Genomic DNA, 12,528 nt, shown 5'->3' with positions numbered 1-12,528 from the left:
GGTGAATCTGCTCTGGATGACTCCCTCCATTAGCTACTCATCCAGGGTTAAGTACCCTCCGGAACAGACGGCAGTGGCCATCAGGCGACCCCGCCTTGATTGAGACACTTCAGTGGAGGCCTTGCCGCTGTGACCTTCCGAAAGCCTCCCACAAATAGACCTTTCTTGTATAGCCAAGGGTATGCGTGTGGTCCGCTGATCTGAACATTATTGGCACTACTTCAGCCTTATGAAACCCCAACTTGTTATTTCAAGTGTAAAGCAGTGTCTTTGCAGTGACCTTGTTATTGTCAGTCTTGTCAAAGAGATAAGAGGATCACAGGTGAGATTTCATCAATGGGGGCAAAGGAGAGCAGAGTTAAGAAAGACTTGTTTTACAATTAAACACAATTCTTTGTAGTCCATTCTTTAGAGAATGAATGAATGCGTTTGTTGTTTATATCAGGCCATAGTTTGAGTTGTATGTCTTAAGTCAGACTCCCATAGCTTCTTGGAGCAGCAATTTCCTTTTATTGACCCCTGTAAAGCACCAGGCTCCGTAAACAATGGAGGGCTGTCATGTTTTTATGAGCTAAAGGAACCTAATAACACAACAATCAACATTTATTTTAAGACAGCACACGTGTGGGAATCTTCTGTGAACACCTCGGAGGGTTCTGTTAACAATCTTAAGAGTCTTGAAAACGTCAGAAGACATTTTGGACAGAATATGAAAATGATTAAAAACAAAGGAGAGGGGGGTCAAAGGATGAAGGAGAGAGGATTGGAGGTGGTCGTTGGCAACATGAATTGCTTGTGAAAATGTATTTTTAGCCCAGGACAGAAAAGGTGACAAAGGAGGAGAGGTGGAAGTGATCGATATGTTTGTGCAAAGGGCAGAGGACTGCTGAGACACAACAGTGGAAGTCATGAGTGAAGCGGTCCCTCAAGGGGACGGCAAGCTCGGCCAATGTGGAGACACAACAAATGAGGAAATGGTAACAGAGACATGGCTGATGAGCAGGGGGTGCACTGGGAATGTGGGGGTGCTGCAAAGTGACAGGAAATATTTGTTATGAGCAAACTGTGGGCCATTTGAACACCAGAGCAGGCTTCCACAGTAGCCAGACAAAATGAGAAGAAATATGTTGGCAGGGATTAGCTGAAGTATGTCCAGTGCTTCCAATGCTTCCTTTGTTTTTAGAAGTTTATTAGCATTTAATGATGGCATTTTAACACTCGGGATATAGAAGTATCCCTTTTTGTTCTTAGTTTTTTTTTGAGCATGGACGTTGCAATGTTCATGTCGGCCGCCGTCAGACAGCATATACCGGTACATCATCCAACAACCGACCTGCGCGATGATATGATGGATAAACTATGCAGAGTGCTGCAAGCCTCTAGCCATTCCTGGGGGGAAGACATATCCAGTGGTTGCTCTTACTGCATCATTTGTTGACCTCATGTCCGTCAATGTGACTGATGGCGGTGCTAGTTCGTTTCATGTTGACCCGAAGGTTGACTTGATTGTACATTGATGCATCATCATCATCATGGTACAGTCTAGACTAGCCAGTTAGCAAGTTTAGTGTGGACAAATGTTAGCATTATGCTCCATCTGCAGATAAAAAGCTCAAATGCTAGTTTACATTGTGTTCAGATGATTTTGGAAACAAATTGCTTTTTAAATAAAGAAATTAAACATTAATGTAAAATATAAACAGCCCTTGCTGTACATCATTGCTGTTTGCCTTTTGCACCTTCGGGACTAATTCACATTGACCCATTTACAAACTCTCTATTAATGTACAATAGCTATCTTTGTTTTTTTTCTGTACATGGTGTGCATCTGTCTGACTTTATGAGTGTGAGTGCGTCCATGCAATCGTGTATTTCTCTCAGCTGTGACTGGTTAAATGATTTCTTGAAGGGCTATAGTGCGGCCATTTCATTTTGGCACCTAATAACAGTCAGGTCACACTGTGCCCCAGCTGATCCTCTTTGATATGGTCCGTGCACTCGCCCAAGCCCTCTTTCACAAGTGCCAATCATTATAATCAAGCCTCCACCTCCAGGCCCAACACCGTCCACACCCCTGAGGGTACAGCAGTTGCATTGAGGAAGAGGAGAGTTTAATCTTGTCCCGGTTTTGTCCGATGGACCATATTATTTGACCCTGGATGACAACAGTTGGCAGTTGGCATTATTGACTGCTATTTTGAAATATTTCTTCATACAGTGAAAGTACACCATGACAGTAGGGAGCAATGGTTTTAGATGGCAAGGCGTCCCCCCCTCCCACTTGAGACACATTTCTGCTTGTGTGGGAATTCAAACGGGTCACCTGGCAAAGGTTATTCATTTCAAAAAAGGCCAAAGGTGAAAGGTGAAAGGTGAATCTGGTTTCCAGATCCCATGAATTGCTGGCTGCACATTATATTCAACGAATGGCTGGGTCTGACACTGCCCTTTTCTGAGATGAATTACTAACTTCATTGCTCTCCCCAACGGGACTGGTCAGTGTTAAACCAATGACAGCAACACAGAAATCAAATTGAACTAAAGATCAAATCAGGGCAAGAGGCGCCAAAGGCCACCTCACCTTTAATGAAAGCTTATAGATAAACCACATGCTGTTTTGTTTTGTTTTCTAGGCAAATTGTGAAATTGGCAAATTAAGCTTAGTGTTATTGGTCTTTGATTTTGCTGTCATCTTGTCATGGTATCTTGTTATTGTGTCATTACAACTGTCCCAGGTCTCATCAGTCAGCTTTCATTTGCCCTTACTGATTCTCCTGCAACTCTTCCTTTAAAATTAATTTGGAAATGCAATCTTTGCTTATGACAGCCAAAGAGTGATTCATATTTTCTTTCATTGTTTACTACTCAAAGCAGTGGTTTAACTCTTTCAACCCCTCAGTGTTGCCTTATGTCTCCTTTCTGACTTAACTTACAGATCAAGTAAATAGATTACTACTAATCTAATTAAACAACTCATCTACTCACATTGTCATTAAACATCCACAGCACTAGATCTGTTTCTTACACTTGCAAAATCCAGTGTAAACAAACCCAGACTATTCCCCTTTTTTGTTGCTGTATTAAAGAAAACAGGATTCCCTATATATATCACATCACCACAGTGTGGGCTGCTTGTTCATTTATTTATTCATGTATTCATACCTGCCCAGGGCCGACCATCATACTGTATGGTTTATGTTTACACTCTCCAAGTAACATACAGAATGAATCTATTTACTGTCACAAAGTGATTGTTTTCCTTCAATGTAGTCTTATCTGTAGGCAAATATGAAAACAACAACACGGCAAAAAAAATACAAAATAAATAAAAAAATGGATAAAAAATGTGTACTGTTAGGCTTAGGTGAACATAATCCTTAAAATAATACAAAATATTTGGCTCTAGAGTTAATATAAGCTATCGTCTTGAACAGCAGTTATATGACTTTACAGTTTGTGCTTGGTTTTCCTCCCATGTTAGCATGTTTTTTCCCCACTCTGAGCTGTAAAACTGAAGCATTTTTACCACTTTCAAAACAAAATATTCAGTCCTGTGTGATCTAGATACCTGCAGTGACACCCTGTCTGTGTATTTTGTTCTGGTCACTATTTATCATGAAGCAGTGGAACTATGTTTTCTGCATATATACATTTTAATCAGTGTGTAAGCAAATATCTCTCTTTAGACCATCTTCCATTAATAATATGTCAACAACATAATCAACTGATTACCTAAATTTGCACACTGATTAGGCAGCAGTCTGTGTGATATGTTCGTTTTCTGTTGAGGCTCAGCTGTTAAAGAAAAAACATCTGTGTGTGTGTATATGTCACAAGGCTTTAAGTACAAATTTTCAATTTTTTAAAAAAGACACTCCACTTGTTTCTATAAGGTGTCAAGAATTAAATAACCTTTAAAAAGGTCAAAATCTGCAGCAGTGGCAGGAATTGTTTGTTAGACTGTTTCTCTGACTGTTATTAGCGATGAGTCAGCCATTTATTAAAGAACAAGCAAGAATTATTAATATGAGGAGTTATGACTTTTATAAGTTTAAGTATGCACATAGCACATGCAGCTTTATCTGTGTCTTACTAGTTTACATGGAAGGGTGGATTCTCTGTTTCTATTTTTGGTCCTCTTCGCATTGCCATATATTCAGTGAGGGCTGGAGGTAGCAGCGTAGCCTCAACCTGTGTTTTAGCCCTAATCTGTAATTGCATCCAGTGAAGGAGGAACAGGCTCTCTAACGTGACCGGCCACGGAGCACAAGGCCAGAGCTGCCGCGCAAAGCCAGACAGAGATGGAGAGATTGAGCAGGAACGGCAAACACAGATAAAAATGAATAAAGAAAAAAAAAAAAAAGAGAGAAAAGCAAACGGATTGACTTTGGTAAGAGGTCACTTTTGAAAGTCCTCCCAAGTGATTGTTCGAAAGTACCATTTTTTTCTCAGTTCAGGACACCCCAGAGATGTGAAGTGTAAGGTTATAGTATGGCCCAGTGCTCTATATTAATGGTGACTTTGGCTCACCTAATACGGATTCTCAGGGTTATAGCCCCCGGGTGCCTGCTGAGCAGAATGTGAATGCAAAAAGAACCAATCCCTCTCCCCATCCCCTCCCTGGTCACCAGGGCCCCACCAGCCCCTCGCTCAAGGTTACAGCCCATTCAGCCTGGCAGCGATGAAGCCATCAGCACTGATTTTAAATGATACCCCTGGACTAGGCAGCACTTAATGTGTTCCCTCTCCCTTTACTTTTTCTTTTAAACTCTTGATTATCCTTTTTTTTTTCAAGTTGATACCGTAAAGCCTGATCAGAGGAGAAGTTGAATGGGGAAAGACATGTTTCTCCTTGAGTTGGTCGCTGGAGTTCCTGCTGGGAAGGAAAAAAAAAAAGGAGAGGTTATGATCAAGGGCCTGCCTCTTAAGCCCAGAGCTATACCCAGGATGTTTTTGTATCTCAGTGTATTTCAGTGTGAACCCATCTGGGGGCATACATAATTTGCCATGCAAAACTGCAGCACAACAAGCTTGTGGATGCCCTACAATTTCCCTGTACAATTTCCAGGGAAACTACATGAGCTTACAATCCCCACTCTGTAATTACACCTTTAGATATACTGCTTCAGTAAGCTCTCTGCTACGGCTGTCAAATGATACCTCCGACGGACAACGGCACTTTTTTTCCTGTCACTCCCATCTCATTGCTCATGTAGATTCTGTTAATGCTTATTTGACGAGTAAAAAATGTTATTCTAATGATGGTCGAGGGAGCTGGGTTTTTTGCAGGTAGTTGTTATGGAAACTGCAGCTGCAGCTTAACTGTAGGATAAGCCTCCTCTCTTACCTCTCCCCATCTTCTCTTCCTTTTCGATCTAGTGAACACAGCATGTAGGAGTCATTACCAGAGTAGAAATGGTTAAGGACAGAGCCAAGACAAGGGGGACAACATTCACTCAGATGCTCAGAGAATTGTGTGTAAAGTTGCTGTCCATAAACCACAATCTGGCTCAAACATAGAGAGGGATGTGATGTCCCATTGTATTTTATTAATGCAATAAACATTAGGTTTGATCAATGAATATGATAAATAATCAGATGAAGATGTCCACAGTGGTAATTCTAGAGTGTGTTGAGGCCCTAGGCAAAAAAATCTCCAGGGGCCCACTCCCTCCAGTTAATCACCATTATGTATAAATAATTAAACACCAATAAAAAATTTTGAAATAGAAACATTTTAGAATTAGAATTAGTAGAAGTAGAAGTAGAAATAGTGTTTTTTCCCCCAAAATATAAAATAATTATTATATAAAAAAAAATGTAGTCATTGCAAACTTACACTGTACATTGCCACTGCTGTACCTTTAGGTTTGTCTAGCCTTGGGGGACCTCCAGTTGGCTTTGGGCCACAAGCAGCTTTTATTATAATAGTGATGTTTGTAAAACTATATGGAGGAGAAGGAAACTGATTGCTGTGCAAGTTACACAGTGATGCATATACTTAAAAAGTGTCATATGTTTCAACTTTTTAGGCATTAGTGTGAATCTCAGCAGAGTGTGGAGGGGTGTGAATGGATAAAAAAATTATAATAATCATGCACATCTAGACTGTTATTGCACCCAGTACTTCAAATCAAACACAGCAAATTGTGCACTTAACCGGACATTCATCTGGCTAGTTTTTTGTGCTGATGCTATTTGCTGTACTGTTACAGATGGCTAAATTAACCCAGTTAACATCAGCCACTGATAGCTTTATTAATGCCTATGCACCTAGCATAGACATGTATAACAAAAAGTTGTGTTGTAGTAGCTCTCTCTGTGGCATGTTGAAAATACGTAAATGGTCTGTTGTTCCATACAGGCCTATATTTGTTGGACGTTGAATATATAAGATGTACATAATGCAAGACACAATCGCATATTTTGTGCGTGAAAAGTACTTCTTGTGATCATGTGATAGACGTGACAACCAAAAATCACCACAACCCTGCAGTACTGTCCTTCCTTCGTTTGCATGTTCCTGTTTTCAGCGACAATAGTCTAATATTTGTTTTCCTCTCTTTAGCTCACAGTGTTGTTTAACAAGTAAGTTACAAATTAAACTGTAAGCTAATTTTCGGCTGTGTTTTGTAAGAGCTGCTAATTTTGCAGATGGATAATACGCTCAATAGACGGAAGCTGAAACAAACTGAATAAAATGTTTAACAACTGCCTTGACAAATTGAACATTTGTGGTTGATCATGAAATCATGCTGTTGATAATTGTTTACACTTGTGTATATCAAATATTATCCTCATTTTACTCTCACAATAATACCAGTACCAGATGGTAAAGTGCTTCCCTGCTATTTTACCATCAGTTTTTTTTTTAATAACTTTTTGAACAGTTTTTACCATGACATGTTTGGCACTTTAAAAGTATCACTTTGGTTTATAATTAAAATGTGTTTTCTTTCAGCCGTGTTTTCTGCAACAAATAATGAACTTTAAAGCAAACTAGTTCCCTTTGAGAGGAGCTCAACGAATATATTTTTCTGAGAAAAGGTCAAGTGGTAATGGGGCTAAAACACAAATATGCTGCAGGTCATGTGCTTCCTAAAGTAATTAAAAAAGGACAACTTTAAACCAGATTTGAATGTTTTATCGTTTTGCCAGCGCTGCCTGCAGGACTCCTTTGTTTCTGCAATGTTTCAAAGTGCTCTGTGTCTGTTCTGCTGGTGTATATATAGGGTTCAGGCACCTCCTGGTAAATGAGATGTGAACAGTGGTCTCAGGTTAGGTCACAATTTGTTGACACAGCCATACACTCAGATGTCCTATCTTGTATATGTCACATTACGCTTTTGCTTGTGAGTGACGTCTGTAATAATTCGCATATACACAAGAGGTCCTATGATATAAGTAATTATAGTTATTTTCTGGTGAAGGATTGTAACTTTATGGAAAATATATGACAAATAGAACAGGCCTGGTTAGAGCCCATCATGACTGGGGATTTGTATTATATACGTCTTGAAATAACCGGTGTACATATCAGGCATGCACTTGTGGATTTATGTCAAATAGTGAAGGCATGTATGATGTTAGGAGAGGACATGTCAGCATGATAGTCAAAACAGTGGCTGGAGGTTTTGCTGTTTATGCCACGACAGGTGTCAATGGGGACATCCAGAGCTGCTACCCACCCTGCAACCTCCTAATGTGGACTTCCATTGGTCTATTGGCCCTGTGGCCAATCAGGTCATACATTATAGACTAAATGTGCCATTTATTTGTAAGGAGGATGTGTTGCTAGTTCACATGTGGTTCACCGAAGTAGTCCAATGGGATATTGTGTAATTAAACTAGTATTGGATAATGGTAGTCTTCACCATCCGCCTCTAAAGTTGACGATTTACCCAGCCTTCATCCTTCAGCTGTTTGACACAGAGGCTGTCTTCACATTTCAGTGGTTACTCTGAAGTCTAAATTAAGGCGATGACTGAAGGGTGAGCCTGCTTTTGGGGGTGTAATTTGACACATAACTCTGAATTTACTTGTCTTGGTTCAGTGTGTCACTGTAATTAATTTATTGACTGAATGGGCATGTTTTAATTGATGGAGACATTATCATAGGTTGCTGCTAAAATGGTGCTAAACCTCCTACTGTGATTGCATGAAAAAACAGCAGGAATTTATTCCAGTTTAGGCTTCTTAGTCTCAACACAGGCAGTTCAATTAATCAGCGATAGGAACCTTTTTTATTAAAAAAGTATCTCTGAATAGGTTTTGGGAAGCGGACCCACTCACATTCTCAGAACAGCTTGTCTTCCACCGTACAAATGTTTAATTCAGAAAAGAATTTAGATTGGAGCCGAAGAATTTCGCAGCAGATTGAAGGCCAAACAAAATGTAATTACAGCGAATAAAAAAAGTGGATATTTTTTTGCTTTTTTTCCGATTTTGACATGCTGATAATAGGATTGAACTGTTTGCAGTGACTAATGAGCTCCATGTGAGATCACTCAAGGTTATAGCCGGCAGCTTCACAGCTTAGTGTGAGTCGGTGTGTGACAAGTTCCCTCTCCGTTTCCAGCGAGGCTGTGTCTCACTGAACTTCCACAAACTTCAGCTGAGAAAGTGTGGTGATGTCAGTAATGATCTCCAAGTAAACCCAGCTAAAATAGCACAGTGACCTCATTATTGTTTCCATAGTTACAGAATGGCAGGGTTACAGTTCCTATCTATAGCGGCATTTACTTCACACATAAAAAAAATACAGCATTTTCACAGATGATAGTGCGTAACAGCTAAATTGCAAAAAAAAAAGCTCATAATGACCTGATCTATGGTTTTGTGTAAGCTCAGCTCATTTTTATTTGCAGCTGGACACTAATGCATTCAACTGTGTAAAAGCTCAAATTCCCAAATTATGATCAAATTCTCCAACAACTGCTTTTGCCAAATTGAACATTTGAGGTAAATGATGGCGTGCTGCTGACGATAATGCTTTGCATTAGTATTCTGTGTCCTGTTTATCAAATATTGTTATCAATATTATCATTTAAATGGCACAAACAGTGATATCAATTCCAGACCCTGAAACTGCTTCCCTGCCACCCACCCACCTATTTCACTTTCTGTGCCAGGAAAAAAAAAATCACACTTAACTGAACCAGCTGGCATTGTCAGGCAAAGATCCAAAACATGGATCTATATTTACTAGGTTATATCACTGTACATGAGTCAACTAAAATAAAATTAAACTCACGTAATGATGGAAGACCTCACAGTCTCTCGTGCCTGTAACAACACATGAAGTGAGCTTTTTTCTCTTTAGAGTGAAAATGTATTTCTGCAAATAGTATTCTTGCATGTGAAAGAACCTGAATTATAGTTTTGTTGTATCATTGTCCTTCTTCTGGTTCCTGTTTTAGTGTTAGGTGACTCATTATGAACTGCACCAAAGGAGGGAGAAGCACAGCAGGGGGTGTCAAGATTAGTGTCAAGAATAACAAATATTTTGGCGTTCTTGTGCGCTTCTGATATGTTCTGTGGTTGTAGAACATCCCATTCCGTAAACCATAAGCATTGACATGCTGCCACCTCCACTCTCTTGTCAGGGTTTACTGTGAGATATTGGAACCAGCCTGCAGAGATTTGCACCCATACAGCCACAAAAGCATTAGTGAAATCCAACACTGGTGTAGTCTGGTTTGCACTTCACCCCCGTCCAAGGGTGTTGGACTGGGATGACTTTGGGGCTCTGTGCATGCCGGTCGGATTCTTCCTCACCAAACCTGGGGGAAAAAAAACAAAAAAACAATTCCCTCTTAGACACGGCTTTGTGATTTCTCCTTTTGCAGACTGTAGCAGAACTCCATCTTAGAGACTCCAATTGAACGCTCCAACCACGCATTGTTGAACCGCGAGTTCAGCTGCAGACAGGTGCTCCTGAATATTCATTGGCAATGAGCCCTCATGGATTCTAATCACTGTCAATATGTGTGCACTTTGCAACTGTCAACTATTCAGAAAACAAAATATGCCCCTGCATCAACTGCTTATGAAAATTTATGATGCAGGTAGAAAATGGAGACTTCCCAGTATATTTATGTGTGATTTGCACAGAGCTGGAACAAAGGAATTGTTTTCAAATGATGTGGGGCTTCTCTTAGTTCAAATGTATTTTTCCTGTTAATCTTATAAAGATCTTCAATTAAATGCATAAATTAAATGTGCTTTTATGATGCAAATCTATCACTTTACGCTCAATTATGATCTATATCTATACTAAGTACAGAATCCTTGTGACAGCATATTGATGTAGGGGCAGAGCCAGCACTATGTAACTCTGTGTTTTGGGTTGGAGCATATAAGGAACTACATGTGACCTGCTGTATGCCGTACATCAAGCATGCATCACCATAGTTGCTGAAAGCTGGAGTTACCTAGTGCCTAGCTATAGGAGTGACATTTGTAGCTTGTTATTCTCTGAGCAGATGTTATGGTAGTGCCAGCAAAGGAACCAATCTTTGGAGGATCTTGTCTGAGGGAACAGAATAGGCAGTGACGGAGCAAGCATTAGACTGACTGATGCTCTTTGGCGAGAACTTTATAAATGTATTCAAGTTATGAAACTCTTCAGCTGGTTTAAAGTCTGGCATCCACATGTATGACAGCTTAAGACAGATATCATAAGATTCCAAATACACTGATAAGTCCATTAGTAGGTATATATTTTTTGTGAGTATATAGATGTATATAGATGTGTAGGCTGTTATAAATGACTTAAAACACCCACAGGATCAGGAACCTTTGTGTCATTTTGGAAGGCAATGACAAACTAGGTCTAGAGGGTCCTTTGTGTTGGAGAGCTTTCAACCTTTTTAGTCAAAATCAGCAGGTTCAGACAGCGTCCTACAACCAGCTGGCACAGTCTTGAACCTCAGTACTCACCGAACTGCGATGAGGAATGTGAGGTCAGAGCCAATGCCATTGCCAGGGCTGACTCAGTCATTTTACACTCTGTCATCACTCTTATCACAATTTTACCCCCTCTTTCACTCTATCTTGATTGGTCACTCCTCTCTGGAACACGTCTGCACCCTAAAGGCTTTATCTGTGATTCCTTATCATCTCCACATCTGCCTATCTCTCACCGCCAAACTCCCCCCTCCATAAAAAAAAAAACCCTCGCTTCTTTCCTGTCTTTCTCTCTGCACCTCTCTTCCTCTTACTTCCCATCTGTCTGTTGGTCTGTCGTGTTTGTCCTTCCCTTTCTCCTGTAATAGAGTTGGAATTATATGTTGAAAGCAAATAGTGTTGAGGTAAAGTAGATGTAGGTTTCAGCCCGCCCTCTGGAGTGAACATTTAAGGCTCCTGACTTTACTATATTGTTCTTCTCTGGTCGGTTTTTATGTCAAAATTCCAGGTTTTACTCTATAATCACAAGGGTGAACTTATCAGTGCTGTGCATTGGCGAATAAAGCTGGACCTTACACATTGCACTTGTCAGCTGGGTTTGAAGCTAATTATGACATTTTCAAAGTCAGTTAAATATTCACAGCAGAGGCACTTTTATGCAGAGTCCATTTAAATTCTTAATTGCGCCTTACTGTTAAAAGTAGAGTGTCTGGGTATTTGGTGTATAGCCTTGGGAGCTGTTTGCCCTTGGTGATTCTTTCATCTTCAGATTTAATAGCACGAGTCAAACAGTGTTTGGTAAATTTGACTGGGGTACATCAAGTAGCTGGAGCTCCTTGTGCTAATATTGACCTGAAGGAGTGGGTAAGAGGGAACGTGTAGGATATGAAGATCCCTCCGAGATGGAACAGGGACCAAATGCAGCCAACACTGTTAGAGGACGAGTGTGTGTTTGATATGTGTCCTTTGTCTTTCTCGCCCTGAAAGTCACTTGTATCTAAGACTTTTACTTGGCATCTAATTTTCATAATGAAGACAATGGCAGCTACTTTAAAGTCTTTCAATGCTGCTTTGAGGTTGTTATCCTGCTACAAACTTTTTGGCAGAGCGGTGTCCTGTGCACCTCACAGTGAATTTTTAAGCGGATGAGAAGTTTTTGTTCTAACAAAAGTTATATTATATTGTTTTCACTGTGCCTACATCGGCCACTCAGCACATGACTGTCACAGCCTGAGAACATCTCTGCCACTTGGAGGCAGAGCTTATCAGCATATGAACATTGACGTATTTCAATGTTTTAGTCTAATAAATTGTTTTATAACTGTAGGTGCACCCGCTTGCAACAGCGGCAGCTTCCTTCCACTCAGCGAAGCAGCGCTCCTGTGTTCAGTGTCTCTCTGTGCGCAGGACATGTGCAGAGCGAAACGATAGCGTCTGTAAATATTATAACATGACAAAAACAAGTGTCTATATATTCCTTAACAGGTTTTGTGCTGATATCACTAGATGAGGGTATATTTTTCAGAAAAATGCAGAGCTATAATATTGCGCAGATGCACGTGATTCAAAATGATGTCAGAGTGTGATTAATTTCAGTGCAAAAATAATCGGGTCAAGATG

The sequence above is a fragment of the Parambassis ranga genome, chromosome 8 (genome assembly GCF_900634625.1).
Source record: "Parambassis ranga chromosome 8, fParRan2.1, whole genome shotgun sequence".
NCBI lineage: Eukaryota > Metazoa > Chordata > Actinopteri > Ambassidae > Parambassis > Parambassis ranga.
Note: the sequence above shows the minus strand (reverse complement) of the source record.